General features: G+C 39.7%; 1 pseudogene; it reads left to right on the plus strand.

The window, feature by feature from the left end:
* Positions 1-14,544: 14,544 nt before the first annotated feature.
* LOC109386039 (transcription initiation protein SPT3 homolog pseudogene) lies at positions 14,545-16,155 on the plus strand (annotated as a pseudogene).
* Positions 16,156-16,435: the final 280 nt, after the last annotated feature.

Consider the following 16,435-nt stretch of genomic DNA (forward strand, 5'->3'; position numbering starts at 1 on the left):
TTTCCCACAATGTGGTAAGGTTCTCAGTATGGACACTGATTGATGACAATCTCATGTCCAATCAGCAACAAATAAATACCAGCTACATTCTTAAAATCCATCCAACATACCTAAAAATGTGGATGACCACATCATCTGTTAGAAATACATGCATGTTATCATCATGAGATGGAAGCTAGTCCATGTTAACTTTGAAATTCACTAGAGGTTTATCATAGTTTGGATGCCATGTATATATATATATATATATATATATATATATATATATATATAGTTTTGGTGTATCAACTTCAAGACTTTAATCAGTGCCTTTCTGGTGCCCTGTGATAAGGAAGAAAAAATTATATTCTAATTTTCTGTCAACCTCTTCTATTGCTAAAAATTATCTTGTCTGTAACATTGGATTTGGGGAAAAATATAATGAAGAAAAATAAAAATAATGTGCATGCTATTTAGCATTACTTATTTATTTTCATGCAATGCCATTAATATCCCTGGGGTGTCAAAACCTATTTATATCCCATCTGTTTTCTTCCTGTCACAAGCAAAACTTCTATGCTCTGGAAGGCTTTGATTCCACTACTCTGAAGCTTCAAACAAGTGTGCAAACATGCTGAAGTGTGTAAGCATAATGCAAGGAGAAAAAAAAATTTAACACCACCACCAAAAAAACAACAAAAGCAAAGGAATTCTAGAATTTATACCCTCAAATCTCATCTCAGGATCAGAAATGGGAGTAACCACTAGTGGAAGATAATATGTGCCTTGACAGGTTCTTGGCCATCTAAGTCTCCAACCATCTTGTTTGTTTGTTTAAACATTTACCTTCTATGTATTGCTGTGATGTTAGTTCAGCTCATCTTATAGCTGAAAAACAGTAGTGGCATAAAATTTCCTTAAAAGTTTATGCAGAGAGTCTCATCTTTGTAAGTTCATTGTTTCTAGAGGACCCAAGAATATGGAAGTGAGTAGATAGATTTGGTATTGTTACTAATGCTCCTTTGTTTAAGTAACTTTAATCAAATATCTTTGAGCTTGAAATGTTATATAAATTTTGTTTATACTATACTGGGAATGCAAAAATGAATGATTTGGTTCATTTTCTGAAGGAGCTCCTTTAACTGGGTAAATGTTAGCTTAATAACTACAACACATTGTGGCAAATATTTAATAGGTTGGTGCTGAGGAAACACAGATAAAAGATATTGAATATCTGTTTTAAATAGATTACCACCTTCCCTAACTTCTACCCATAGAATTTGCATAGCCACATCTTTGGTTAGTGATTAAGGAGAGGAAAGAGAATTTATGATCATTCCAAAATTTAATCTTCTAAGCATGTTGAAACAATATGGTGTATTGTGAACAACTTGAATTCAGAGTCAGAACACATGAATTTGTATCCAGGAGTTGTTTCATATTAACTAATCTAAGAGTGACTTGACTGGTGCCACATAGTTTCATCATCTGTAAAGGGGAATAAGAGACATTTATGAAGAAAATAATAACAACAGCAACAGTCACTAATATTTCGAGTACTTATTATGTGCCAGGGCCTGTTCTAAGTGCTTACAGGTATTATAATTTCTTATTGTGACCCCTTGAGACAGTGACTATTATTAATCTAAGTTTACAGATAAGAAAATTAGGTATAAGAAAAGTTAAGTGGTTTATAGAAGATTGAGATAGTTTTCAGCAAGTTACCTGGCAACTCCAAAGCTAGAAACAAAGCAGTCTAATTGTCTTCACCACTATATGATAGCTAGTGTAACCTGATACACCTACAATAAAGGCTTGTAATAAGGTTCAACTGAGGTATATGGAAATACTTTGTAAATTATTAACTTTGGAAACATGTGCATACAGATTTTAATTGTGCAGTATGGGTAGTTTAATAAGAATTACCATTTGCATATAATGGTTAAATTGGCATCATGTATAATTTAGTAATATTGTATGCCAACCAGCATTTTAGTACTTAGAAAGCCAAGGGTACTTCTGGGTACAGAATTTGAAAGATGGAACTACTATATAAAATTAGTATAAATAACTTGTCTCCTGTCTATTATTATATTTCCCTTGGATCAGGATTCAATAGAATGAGGTTTAAAAATCATGCAAAGGGCCAGCTGAGTGGCTCAGTTGGTTATGAGCACAAGCTCTGAGCAACAGGGTCACCAGTTCGATTCCCACATGGGCCAGTGAGCTGAGCTGCCGCTGAGCTGGTGAGAGCTCGCGTTCTTAGCAGCAAGGTTGCTGGTTTGACACCTGCATAGAATGGTGGGCTACATCCCCCACCACCCCCTACCACCCCGCAACTAAGATTGAACACAGCACCTTGAGCTGAGCAGCCTCGAACTGCTGACGGTTGGCCGGATGTCTCAGTGTGCAACAAGGTTGCCGGTTAGACTCCCGCATGGGATGGTGGACTATGCCCACCCCCTCCTCCCGCAACCAGATTGAAAAGCAGTGACTAGACACAGAGCTGATCTTGCACCCTCTGCAACTAAGACTGAAGGACAATAACTGGACATGGAGCTGATGGGTCCTGGAAAAACACAACGTTCCCCTCCCCCAATTTCCCAATAAAAATTTTTTTTTAAGATTTTTATTGGGGAATTGGGGGATGGGAACAGTGCTGGGGAATTGGGGGAAGGGGAACAGACAAGTTGCTGTCGTTTTGTTCTTAAGTCTAGTTGTGGAGGACGTTGCTTCACTGGCCCAAGTTGGCACCATCATTGCGCTCTTCCCGGGTGAGGCAGATCAGTCGCCGGCTTCTGGACGGCCGCTCACTGCGGCTGCTGGCCGCTCATGTTGGCTGCTGGCCACACATGGCAGCCCATGGCAACCCACTGCCACAGGGGCTGCAGCCTATGCCACCCCCGGCGACTCACGTCAGCCCAGCTCCAGGTTGAGCCGTTGCTCAGCATCTCAGCTGTAGAGGGCAGCGTCACTGGCCCTCATATGTGGGATCCGAACCAGGGCCCTCTGGCGTCCCAAGCCAGCTCTTAACCAACTGAGCCACTCGGCCGGCCCATAAAAATCTTTTAAAAATTAAAGAATAATAAATAAAATTCATTCAACCTCCTTCAACACGACAGGCTTTACTTTTTCTTTCCAAACCTCACTGAAATAACAGTAAAGAAGTATAAAAGGAAATATATCTATAACAGAACTAAAAAGGGGATAAAGGGCCAAGAATTGAACACAGATTTTGACAATTTTCTGAAAGACTGAAAACCTAAAGTGTTATTTTGACAAGCAAAATAGTGATAGATGCAACAGCTCACAACACAGAAGGAGACAGAAAAGGAAGAGACAGGTGAAAAGCCTTTGAAGATAGAGAGATTCTGAGTTACGAGCTATCAGCTACAAAGAGCTGGATTGGGAAGTGATGTGGAACACAGAAAAATTAATGGAAATGCTGTCAAAAATAGTTACAAAAGGTACTCCACCTCCACACCCTCATGTGCAGAGACTACCTCTACTTTCAAATAGGAGAATAGTTCTATAAATATTTGAAAGGCCTGGAGTCCTATTGTCGTTCTTGGGCACCCTGTAGTAAAGTACTTTTTGTTTTGACTATAGAGGAGATGTTCAATCTGCCTCCCTTATTTCTGTCCCTTCACCCTCCAAATTATAGCTCCCCCATGAATGATATGTCTTCCTTTTCAGGTGGAGAAAGATCTACACAGCACCAGAGAAAATTAATAGCGACTACTTTAAAAAAATCAACCTGTTCTCGCATTTCTAAGTTCAAATGTATAATAAAACCTAAGACTATATGACATTTGAAGAAACCAACAATTCACAATAGAATAACCTAATGTAATAATCTTTAAAGACTCCAGAGGAAAAAGAGAATTCAGGGAATAGAAAATAAGTTAAAAATATATCTATTTAAAATTCTCAGAAATAGTCAAGAAAATATTGCACACATAGAATAAGATGTTATAAAAAGAGCATGCAAAGAAAAAAAATCCTTGGAAATTAAATATATAATTCATTATATACACTTGAGAAAAGAGAGGGGGGAAAAAAAGAAAATTAAGAGATATAAAAGATTGCTTATATAGGGTTCAATATCTATCTAATCAGAGTTCCAGGAAAATGAGCAAGAAAATGGAGGGAAGGAAATAACCAAAAAAATTATAGAAGAAAACTTTCCAGAGTTTAACAAAATTATGTCTTCAACTTTAAAGAGCCCAATAAATGTCCAGCATATTGAATACAGAAAAACTCACACTGAGACATGTAACTAAAATTTCATAATAAAGTGATAAAGGCATGATCCTAAAAGCTTCTGGAGGTTAGAGGTCAGTGGAAAATGGAAAAAGAAATCATAATGATACATGACATTACCAACAGCACATGCTGGAAGAAAATGGTGCAATTGTCTCAAAGTTCGGAAGGAACATTTTTTTTCAACATTGTATCTTATATCCAGTAAAGTTTTTAACAAGGTCTAGAAGACAAATACATATTTAGATCAGTAAAAACTGAGGAAGTTTAATAACTACACACACTTCTGAAAAAAAATAAAGTTACCTGAGAATGTGGTTCAGCAAAACCAAAAAAGGAAGGAATCCCAGAATGAGGAAAATAAGGAAGACTCAAGAACCAAGAAATAGTGCAACGAAAAGAGATTCCAGATGACAATTCTACAGCAAGCCTCTAAGGCAACAGGTCAGTATTAAACAGAAATATATTGGCTCTATAAAGAATTTCTTTAAGCATATGGATTCATTTTAACTAATTGTACAATTTTGAAGAGGGTAGTCTTGATGATTAGATAAAAGCATATGCTGCGTATTTTAAGAAGGGGGAAAAAAACCAAACAAAAACATGGTCAATTTAAAAGCCCAAAAAGGACAAACCTAATCAAAAAGGACATGGTCAAAGTAAGAAAGCAAAATAAAATATGATGTAAATTTTACTAAATGAGGTAAAAAAGGCAACAAGGGCAGAGACTCTGAGAGTGCTTTGGCAGTAAGGGAGGAGCTGTGAAACAGTAGTGTTGTAATAAGCTCTAGTACATTCTCTTTCATCTAAAACATTAGGAACTTCATGTCCACTAGATAGAAATAGACTGTTACTAACTATACCTCACAAATATTGACAGTCTTTTTTAAAAAGTGACATATAATAAAATGCTTTTAACACTAAAGCCACTTTGAATATAATTTAGTCTTTGATGATGCAGAAGAAATTTTAAGATCATGCGTTGATCAAAGGTCATGATTCTTAGTGTCTTGTCTTGATGATGTTGAAAATATTGGGTAATTTATCTGGGGGATAAAAGGCAAAAGAGAGGTCATTTTATAATACACACACACACACACACACACACACACGGGTGGATACTGAGGAACAGCATTTAAGACTATCAGCATTTTCTAAACAATGATTAGAGCTCTTAACATTGGAACATGTTCTCCATGGGCATTGTGAAAGTAAAAATTGCACTCTAGAGTATTCAGCTCATAAACTCATCATTGGCGGGAAGAATGGGAACTCTCTGCTTAGACTCTCCTCCCCCCGCCCCCACCGCCCTCACCAATGCTCTACCCCAATTTCCTTACTCATCTGCTCTCATGTAACATAGAATTGTTGTTTTAAATAATATTCCATGAAGCCCTAGAAACGGCATTAAAGGGATTCAGGGGCTCAGATTTTAGAGAGGGTGAGGAAACACCCAACCAATCCATCTCTATTTCCTCATTCTTAACTAGAGCAGCTTTTTTTAATATGCTATATCTATTATGCTTCCCTGTCAGCTTGCATTTGAACAAAGAGTTTGCCTCTAGGGAGAAACAATTGCCACAAAACAACTATTAAATCATGAGTTATTAAATTGTGAGTCTATCTCCCATATTGAAATCTATGACATACCAATTGACTTTAGAACAGTGTCTCTGCTGCCTCTTGTTCTTTGAATCCCTTGGAACTACTCAGTTCCATAAATTTCCAGTCATGGACAGAAGCCTTCTGAACTTGATACTAGGCAGTGTCACTTCACTTAGAATCTTCTCCTTCTTGAATGCCTACTCTAGCACATCCCACCCTTGGCTCCATACACTGGTCTCAGTACCCACCTTGGATCCCTTTGCTATGACATTCCATTGAGTAGCTCTCAATCCACCTTGCTCACATTTCTACTTTGTCTGCCTCACAGTTTAGCATAGCTCCAGATTGGAGGATCTCTTATCAACCACAGATCCAACTCTGTCCCCACCCAACCTCTTCACTAAGAGGGAAGATCAAACAGAGAGATGAAATCCCTCTGAAAACTCAGTTTGTGGTAGGCATGGGAACAGAACCAAAGCAAGTTCATGAGGATGTGAGAGTTCTGCATGGCAGGCTTCTGTCTGACATAGTCTGAGACTTGGGAAGTCGTGCCTGCTGAGCATCCTTGAAGGGCCATGAGAACGCCCACACTATTGCATTCCCTGAAAGGCAAACTCTGCCCTACTTATTCTGTGACTCACTCGGCTCATATTCCCTCTTGGAATTAACCCAAGGAAAAGAGTCCTCTCAGCAAAACAAAGTTTGTCTGTTTCCTTGTGTGTGGCCTGCTTATTTTATTTTAAGCTTTACTTTAGAAGTGCAGAGCAGCCTGAGGGTCCTTTTTCTCCATTTTGTTTTGTGTATCTCCTTAAAATTGTATCTTAGCTGGAATTACTCTTTTTCCCTTGGTAGTTTTATAACTCACAAGGTGAACTTTGACCCTAAAAGATCAACAGAATACCCTGAGGGTAAATAAAAGGAGTATTATATATAATAAACACACTTCCTAGCCCCAGAACAGGGGCCTCAGGAAGAAGGACACACATTCTATCTTGTTTATGGGAAAATGGGACCAAGAGGGACAAATATATTAATACTTCAAGGTAACCTCAGGGCAGAGTTTAAACTCAATAGATACCTGGAGGCAGGGGAAGAGTATATTTTTAAAATGCTCTGCACTTAGAAATGAGATGATAGGAATAACATGTCCCCATTCCTCTGAATGCCCCACTATCTTAACCTTATACTAGGTTCATGCTAAGTTTTAAATATTTGATTTTACAGGACTTAGTCTGGGTTACCTAGGAAACAGAGTTTTAGGCAAAAAGCTTATATTCCACACTTTATTAGACAGAGTGAGTCCAAGAAAGCAGGAGTGAAGAGAAAGAGAGTACTGAGTAGGGAAAGCAAGAGAAAAAATATTAGAGGATATTTTCAAGCTAACCACTTCAAAACAAGCATAAGCAATTACCTGGTCTTATGAGTCATCTCCAGAAAGGCTGTATCAACTATCGCACTTCAAAACAGCCCATCATGATGGAAGGAAGAAAAATGTATCAGATTGAGCAGTTTCCTGAATGAGAAGGTCTTATAGGGGAAGAAAATTTGCCACCCCAAAATGTGTCTTTTTGGCATGAGGATTAACTTAGGCTGGTTATTTTTAAGAAACAGACTCAGGAAGTTTTTACAGTTACCTCCTCCTTAGCTGCCTAAAAGAATTTAGATAAAAAGCTTGCTCCAGTAATAGAGCTATCACCAGAGTTACCTATGAAGAACTTGTACTAGGTATGGTGGGAGAGAGTTAGCAGGGCCTAGAGATCAGTCTGTATCCCATTGTCTCTGCATGGCCCAGCAAACATTTGGTTACCAAACATTTGCTTTCCCACCTCTATATGAATTGCCTTCTTCCTCTCTGAAGTCCCAAATCACTACCCCTTTCTCCTTAGCTCAAGATGGCATATAAGCCTCGACTGCCCAGTTTTTTCTTGAGCCTCCCATGTTCTTGTAGAACACCCACACATACAAAATTAAATTGGTTTTCTCCTGTTAATCTTTGATGTGGCAATGTAATTCTTAGACCAACTAGATAAAACCAGAAGGGTAGAACAAAATTTATTCCTCCTCAACAGTGTCAAACACAGAGCTATAGATGCTATCACTTAGAAGTCATGCCAGGGTACACTAAAATTGGTTGAGCCTAAGGGAATATGAAAGAGATTTTAACAGTATCTGCTACAACTGGACTTATTTCATAAATGTGCTGCTTTTGAATTTCTATTAGTAAGCTTTAGAGATCAGTTTTGGTTGTGGAGCATTTGTGGTGGCCAGATGCTGGGCTAGCCCGAAATTTTGCCTCCTGATATTCACACCTTTGAGTGATCCCCTCCACTCTAGTGTGGGAGGGAACTGTGACTTTCTTCCAACCAATAGATTAATAGATTAATTGATGGGATGTTACTTCCACGATTAGGCCACATACAATTGTGACTTCTGTCATCGTAGCAGATTCTCTACCTTCCTGGTTTTGATGATATAAGCCACCATGTTGGAGAGGTCCACTTGGCAAGGAAGCAAAGGTAGCCTATGCACTTAGAAGTAGATCGTTCCCCATTTGAGCTTCAGATGAGACTCCAGTCCTGGCCAACACCCAGACGTCATGAGGGACCCTGAAGTATAGGACCCAGCCAAGCCATGCTGGATTCCTGACCTATAGAAACGGAGATAACAAGTGTGTTGCTTTAAGTCACTAAATTTTTGTAATGTTTTTTTACAGCAATAGATAATTAATATAGCATCCTAGGAGGAGGCATGGCTAAAGGTTAATTAAGGGACAAGATGAGCCTCTGGTGAGTGTTAGGAAGTATTAGTGTAAAATAAAAATGACCTAGAGGGGCCGGCCAAGTGGTGCATTGGTTAAGAGCTGGCTTGGGACGCCAGCTCTGAGCAGCAGGGCCCCAGTTCAGATCCCACATGAGGACCAGTGACACTGCCCTCTACAGCTAAGATGGTGAACAACAGCTCAACCTGGAGCTGGGCTGCCGTGAGTCGCCAGCGACGATATAGGCTGCAGCCCCTGCTGCAGTGGGCTGCCATAAGTGGGCTGCCATAAGTGGGCTGCCAGCGTGAGTGGCCGGCAGCCAGGTGTGAGCTACCAAGAGCCACTCTGAGCGGTCATCCAGAGGCCGGCAACCGATCTGCCTCACCCGGGAAGAGCACAATGATCATACCAACATGGGCCAGTGACACAACGTCCTCCACAACTAGACTGAAGAACAAAAGGACAGCAACTTGTCTGTTTACCTTCCCTGATTCCCCAATTAAATCTTTAAAAACAAAATGACCTGGAGAATGGAACAGGCTGAAGATCAGGTTTAAACATGATGATCATTTTGGGCAACAGGAGGGGTCTTGAAATGCTACTGGGAAGTGCAAAGACATTTTTAGGATATTGCAACTGGAAAGGCTACATGACAAGGATTTTCAATGAGAATGTGTGATTCCTATGTTAGAGCTCATTAGACACTGGAGAAAAAAACATGTTAGCACAAAGTTTTACACATAGTAGGACTTCCACAGATGGTTTTGAGTTACCTATGTCTCTTTGCTGTAAGTACTTGTATGGTTATGTTAAATGATGTAGCTGGGCTGGGGGTTAAGCGAAGCCAACAAAGCTTTGAAAAAGTCCACACCCTCTATGAGAGACAGAGAAAAGGGAAGTGTAGTACTAAAGGTAAACTCTGCTTGCTACCTTCCCAAGGGGACTAAAGGAGGAAGAGAAGATGAAAAACTCCCACTGACACATGGGACCCAACATCACAAACCTTATAAAAAAATGGTATGATAATTACAATTGCTTGTCTTCATTTGATGCAGTCGTAAGGTAATGCATACATTAAAGGGTGAATCTCTGGACTCAGAAACATATGGTATGACAGGCGGGACCATGAGGGAATATTGTTCTGTTCAGGTTTTCTTTACTCACAGAATCTAGTAAAAATAGGATTATGTGTGTTCAGAAAGAGAAGGAGAAGGAGAGAAAGGGGAATTTCCCCAATCCATAATCCATACTTCCTACATATAGGGTGAAGCATCCTCTTTTCTCCGCCATTTTGTGATGGTTAGATTTCCTACATACAGTTCTGAAGTGTAATATACAAAATAGTTGTTGTTTGGTAGAGGGATTTAAGGATTACCGTATGTGGTATCCAGGGTTGATGCAGGGCTAGGGAGTGGGCCGTGTAGGAGTATTTTAAATACCAGAATAAAATGTTTCATGCGTACCTCTAAGGCTGAGGCTGGAATAGCTTGTTTATAAAATACCTTCAAAATTATAGAGTTCCTTCTATATTTGAAAGTATTATCCTGGGCCTTCTAGAATAATCAAAGAAATAGTTAAAAAAAGAGCTTAGCAAACATCTGAAGCACTGAACTAACACCATCAAAGCACTTTGGGATAAAACAATTGGTAGGGAAATCTCCCCCAGAACAATTGATTTTTCAGTACATTCAACAACTGCCTAATAGTTACACCCATCAACTTAAGGGGGAAAATATACACTACCATATAAACCTCTGAATGTGCTTTACAATAGCTACAATTTCAGAGAAATGAGACCTTATTTAAAAGATGGATTCTTAAAGCTATTGCAATTTTTGAGTAACACTAATGGGCAGGGGAGGAGCTGGCTTCAGTAATAGTGCTTTATGTTTTTGTGTGAAAATGCTGCTCAACAGCCCACATCTTATTTCTTGTTCTGTGCAATTCTTGCTACCTAAGGCAGGGTGCAAGCGGAGAGAGGGAACTTGAAAGAGCACACACAAAGATTGAATCACAGAATACCCCAGCAAACAGGACCCCTCCTGACACTCTCACTAGTCAGCAATCTTTGTACCTAATATTATTTTAAAAATTTGAACAATGTACAAATATCTTTTAAAGAAAAAGAACAAAAACTTCAAGTGTTATCTTTTATTTTTTTTTTAGCTGAGCCATCCTGCCACCTGTTGGCAGCTCAGCGGCAGCTCAGCTCATGCGGGGCATTGAACCACTGTTGCTCAGAGCTCAAACTCTTGAGCAAGCTCTTAACCAACGGACTGAGTTTACCAACTTTTTATTGGCATACTCTTTCAGAGGCAGTTCAACTTCAGGCGTAATCTGCATTTAACATCCTTAAAGATTTAAGGATACCTCCATGTACTGGGATGGTTGATATATGCCCAGAACAATCATCAAACTTCCCAGTGTTATGCCAGTCCAGATGACAAAAGGTCTATGTCTGTGGCTTATGCGTACTTATTCCACAAAACAAATTGTGACTCATCTATGACCCTTGCTCTCAATAGATTTTACATTCCATTGGAAGTTATCTCAAATCTTGGTGAAGAATGAGTCACTCTTGTTGGATAATTTTCTTAGGCATCAAAATTATGAAATTTCATTCAATCAAGAAATAGCATTGAATTGCTTTGTTGTAGACATAATGTACAATACATACCTTCACACATTTTGTAAGGTCACTCATAAATTACAGTGCTAAAATAAATGACATAGCACTGTGAGGTAAGCAGCAATTCCTTTACCAGTTTGATTCTGTTTGTGAAATTTAAGTCTCTAAACCATGACTGATTGAGCTGAGGAGGAGGGTGTGGCAGATTACATTTTTTAAAAATGTCTACCCCACATGCTCTTCTACAATGTGACCTTGTTACCACCAGCAAGAGATGGAGTCTATTTCTTTACCTTTCAAATCTGAGTAGGCCCTGTGAATGCTTTAACCTTTAGAATATGGCACAAGTGACAATGTGCCAATTCTAGGCAAAACCATTAGTTGGCCTGGAAATTCTTCTTCCTGCACCTTGGAAGCCAGCCACCATGTTAGAAGTGTAACCACCACTAAAACCACCATACTGTGAGAAAGAAGCCCAACCACACTGAAGATGAGACCCCATATGAAAAGAGAGAGAGAGAGAGAGAGAGAGAGAGAGAGAGAGAGAGAGAGAGAGAAGCACCAAGCATGTTGTGATGAAGTCACCTTGGAAGTAGTTCTAGCCCCAGTCACCTCAACTAATGCCACATGGATTCAGAAAAGGCCCAGCTGAGCTCTTCCTCAATTCTTGATTCATAAAACACAATTATTTTTTCAATTTGCTAAGGTTTGGGGTAGTTCGTTATGTAGCAATAGATAACTGAAGCAAAAAGATGTTCTAATAACCTGATTAATTAATCAAATATGCTAGTGAGTGTAGGAGCTTAGGTGTACTATTGAGATTGTGGAGCCATATTGCCTGTCTTTAGATTCTGTCTTCACCACTTAAAAGCCCTATGATGTTGAATAACCCATGCCTCAATTCTCTCATCTATAAAGAAGAGATAATAATAATGACTATATCACAAGGTTGTTATGAGTACTTAATTAATTAAAACTTACAACAGTGCCTGGAATTTTAGGAATTGCTATGTAGATTTTAGCTATTATTATTGTGACGTATAGCTGAACCTCAATAATTTTGACCAGCACAGTGCCCTTCTGTTGCACATAGTAGGAGTGAGCCTTTAGATTCAGACAGAGCTGAGACTAAATCTTAGATCAACCACTTATGTGTAACACTGGAGCCCTCTTTGGGCCTCAGTTTTTTTATCTGTAGTATGGAGATAGTAGTACTTACTTCTCAAGGTTGTTGTGAGCATTAGATGAGCTGGGCTCAGAGCCTGGTACAGTTTGTGTGTGGTAATTGTTGATTCTGTTGGCATCCCAACCTATTTCTTTGATTCCACATAGGATGAAACTTTCTCAACACAAGAGAAGAAGAAGCTGACTTGTTTTAAATTCTTCAGCAATGTTAAACATAGAGTGTATTCAAAATTTGGAGTGAAAGCCTAGTTCAGTTGTTTTCAAGGAATACCTGGAAATGTACCTATTTTCAAGACTAACCTGCTGATATACAATTTCTTTTCTTTTAACAGAATACTACTTCTGTCATACAAAGCTGTACTATTTGGGTTGCAGTAACTGACCAAGGATGATCAGCATCAATTGTCTGTTACAACTCCAAGCTATCAATCAAAACACATGTTAATTCCTATGCCCCAGGCAACCAAAGGCATGAAACTAACAAGAACTCAGAGGAGCAGAAAAACATGAATATTGAGCTACAAAATTCCCAGGAACATACATTACAATAGGAATGCTTAGTCCCATCAGCCCTCTCTGACTGGTACCAGATGCAGGTAGAAACATAGAGGTAGGTGGTGGTGGAGGAGGAATGGGGAAAAGAAAATCCCAAGACTGGGGCTGACATAAACTCAAAACAGAATGTAAACATTGACTCTGATGCAGGGAGTATACAAGGCGTCATTAAGATAAAGACTAGAGGACTTAACCAATGGTTTTGCAGATTTGCCCCTTGTACAAAGGCAGTAAAATAACTTAGAGTGAGGTCTGCTCATAAGAAAATAATCACAAAATCAGAAAAAAATAGAGAAATAGTTCAGATTATATCACCTTTTAAGTGAACAGAGTCAGGGACCAGGAAGTATAAAATTCCCAGTACCTGTTTTATATCAGTGTGGGAAACTAGCTCATTTTAACTTGTCATTGTATATAAATCACACTTCAAGCTTGGTGGAGGCAGAAATTCTTCCTCTGATACATCGTATTTACATGAAAATAGGATGCCATAAAACTATAACTTTTTTGGATAAGAAATTAAAAATAGAACTACCTTATGACCCAACAACTCCACTTCTGGTTATTTATGCAAAGAAATCCAAAACACTAATTCAAAATAATATATATCTGCCTCTATGTTCATTGAAACATTATTTAAAATATCCAAGATAAGGAAGCAACCTAAGTGTCCATCAATAGACTATTGGATAAAGATGAGGTGGTACATATATACAATGGAATATTACTTGGCCTTAAAAATGAATGAAATCTTACCACTTGCCATAACATGGATGGACCTAGAGGGTATCATGTTGAGAGTAGTAAGTCAGACTGAAAAAGACAAATACCATATAATCTCATTTATATGTGAAAATAGACAACAAAATAAATAAACAAACAAAACAGAAATGGACTCATAGACACAGGGAATAAACTGATGGTTGCCAGATGGTGGAGGGGGGCTGTTGGGGTGCAGGGTGAAAAAGGGGAAGGGATTAAGAAGTACAAATTGGGTAGTTACAAAATAGTCATGGGGATGTAAAGTACAGCGTAGGGAATATAGTCAACAATATGGTAATAACTATGGAGCCAGGTGGGTACTAGACTAGTCAGGGGGATCACTTCTTAAATTATATAAATGTCTAACCATATGCTATGCACCTGAAACCAATATGAAATAATACTGAATGTCAACCGTAATTGAAAAGTAATAAAAAATTAATGTGTGCATCCCTTGCTGCAGCTGCCTGGACAACCCTGTGGCTGCCCCGCAGGCACAGCTGGGGGTCAATCTGTCCTTGGGCAGCTGCTTGGCCACCACCACCTGAACAGCTCGAGCCCATATGAGGATCAGTGATGCAGACTGTTGGGTTTGATGAAGCTGGGCATTTATTAAGGAATACAAAGAAAATGTTTAAAGGGACCAATAATGGTGTCTTCTGGTTGCAGAATTCAAAGCCTGTGGTTTATCATTATAATCAGCTTCTTATCGAATACAGAAGTTTTCAGCAGAGCAGCTTTAGTTAGGCAAGAATTACCCTGTGATGGTTATTCTATAGATCTGTGATGTTCAGGTAGTGATGTCATCATGACTGTGAGTGCTAACTATGGTCAGACAGATGAGAAGATTTGTGATTCTGGCCCATTTCAGGTGGAAAATACAAACTGCTACCTCCCAGATGCCTTCAAAATTATGACTCAAAGGTTTTCTTTAGGTGATGTAAGGAAGCATCTTCATGAAACATCAGTTTGGGTCAAAGATGTGGTATATACTCAGTTAATCTGTTACAGCAAGCTTCTGAAGTTTCTCATCTTTGGGGAGCAAGGGTAATATCTGTAAAAACAGAAGATCTGTTTTTGATGCACAAAGATAAGACAAAAATTATAAGCCAGCTAAAATACATGTTTTTCCAAGACTACAAATCGAAGAGTGTCAAAGGGATAGACAAGGATGCTCTTCTGGAAGACAAATTGAGTGGCAATCATAATGCGAACAAAAGGCAGAAAATCGCTCAAGGCTTTCTCAATCCTATTGACCAAACAGGAGAATTCTAGGCAATATTTGAAGATGATGAAATTGGTGAAGTTAAAAAAGAAAGAATGGAGAGAGCAGAAAGACAAACTCTAATTATGGATTCAGCTTAATACGCAGAATTCTGTGAAAGTCAATTAAGTTTCTTCAAAAAAAGCCTACAGGGCCGGCTGAGTGGCGCGATGGTTGAGAGCTGGCTTGGGACACCGGAGGGCCCCGGTTCGGATCCCACATGTGAGGGCCAGTGACACTGCCCTCCACAGCTGAGATGCTGGGCAGCGGCTCAACCTGGGGCTGGGCTGCCGTGAGTCGCCAGCGACAGTGTAGGCTGCAGCTCCTGTGGCAGTGGGTTGCCATGGGCTACTGTGTGTAGCCAGCAGCCAGCGTGAGCGGCCAGCAGCCGCAGTGAGCGGCCGTCCAGAAGCCGGCGACTGATCTGCCTCGCCCGGGAAGAGCGCAATGATGGTGCCAACTTGGGCCAGTGAAGCAACGTCCTCCACAACTAGACTGAAGAACAAAAGGAAAGCAAATTGTCTGTTCCCCTTCCCCCAATTCCCCAGCACTGTTCCCATCCCCCCCAATTCCCCAATAATAATAAAAAAATCTTTAAAATAAAAAAAAATTTTAAAGCCTACAAATTTTGAGACTGGCTGGATTGTAGCAGTATGGAGAGAAAACCTAATAGCTAAATATGTTATGAAAATTTTAATGTATTTAGCATGTGAAACTGTGGCATAGTTAGTGGATCTGGCTCTTCTTGTGTGGCAGGACATGGTAACCGAGGCAGGAGACCCCTTCCGTCATGCCATTTTGGCAAGCTTCACTCATTATCACAAATCTGCTGAGGTGTCTTGCATGAAGTCCTACCCAAACTCTCCTGATAATATACCTCCTCCTACACCAAGAGCTCCACCATCTGGATCACAGCACTCAGGGAAAACCACATCAAGATCCCTAGGGAATGAGAGTGCTGGACAAGACTCAGCTAAAACCAAGCAAAGGGAAAGAAAAAAGAATGCTGCATCTTGTGGTGTGGAGGCTCACAGCGATGCCGTCCAGCCCTGCCACATCAGAGAGGTCACTCAACACTATGGCTACAAGAATGGCAGCCTGCCCCCATTCACAAGTGCATACCTCGGGAATGGGGTGGCTTCTCTTGCCCACTGACATGACTGTTACTGCAACAACAGGAAAGGCAATGTTCTATGACAGTGATTTCTGTTCCCCTCTTTGGACTAAATAAAATACAGGTTTAGCTTCTCTGTATCCTCAGGAGTGGGTTGGTTTGTTGTGACTATCAACTGACTGACTCCAGCTCTTTTCCAGCCCCCTCAACTCTTAGTCTTGTTTACTAGATGGGCCATTTAGCTAATTAATGGCAGGCTGTTTGGAATACTGTGTAGGTGGACAAGAATGCAGATCACACAATTTTGAAATTTTAATTTGG

This window comes from Hipposideros armiger, unplaced genomic scaffold, assembly GCF_001890085.2.
Source record: "Hipposideros armiger isolate ML-2016 unplaced genomic scaffold, ASM189008v1 scaffold_7, whole genome shotgun sequence".
Classification (NCBI taxonomy): domain Eukaryota; kingdom Metazoa; phylum Chordata; class Mammalia; order Chiroptera; family Hipposideridae; genus Hipposideros; species Hipposideros armiger.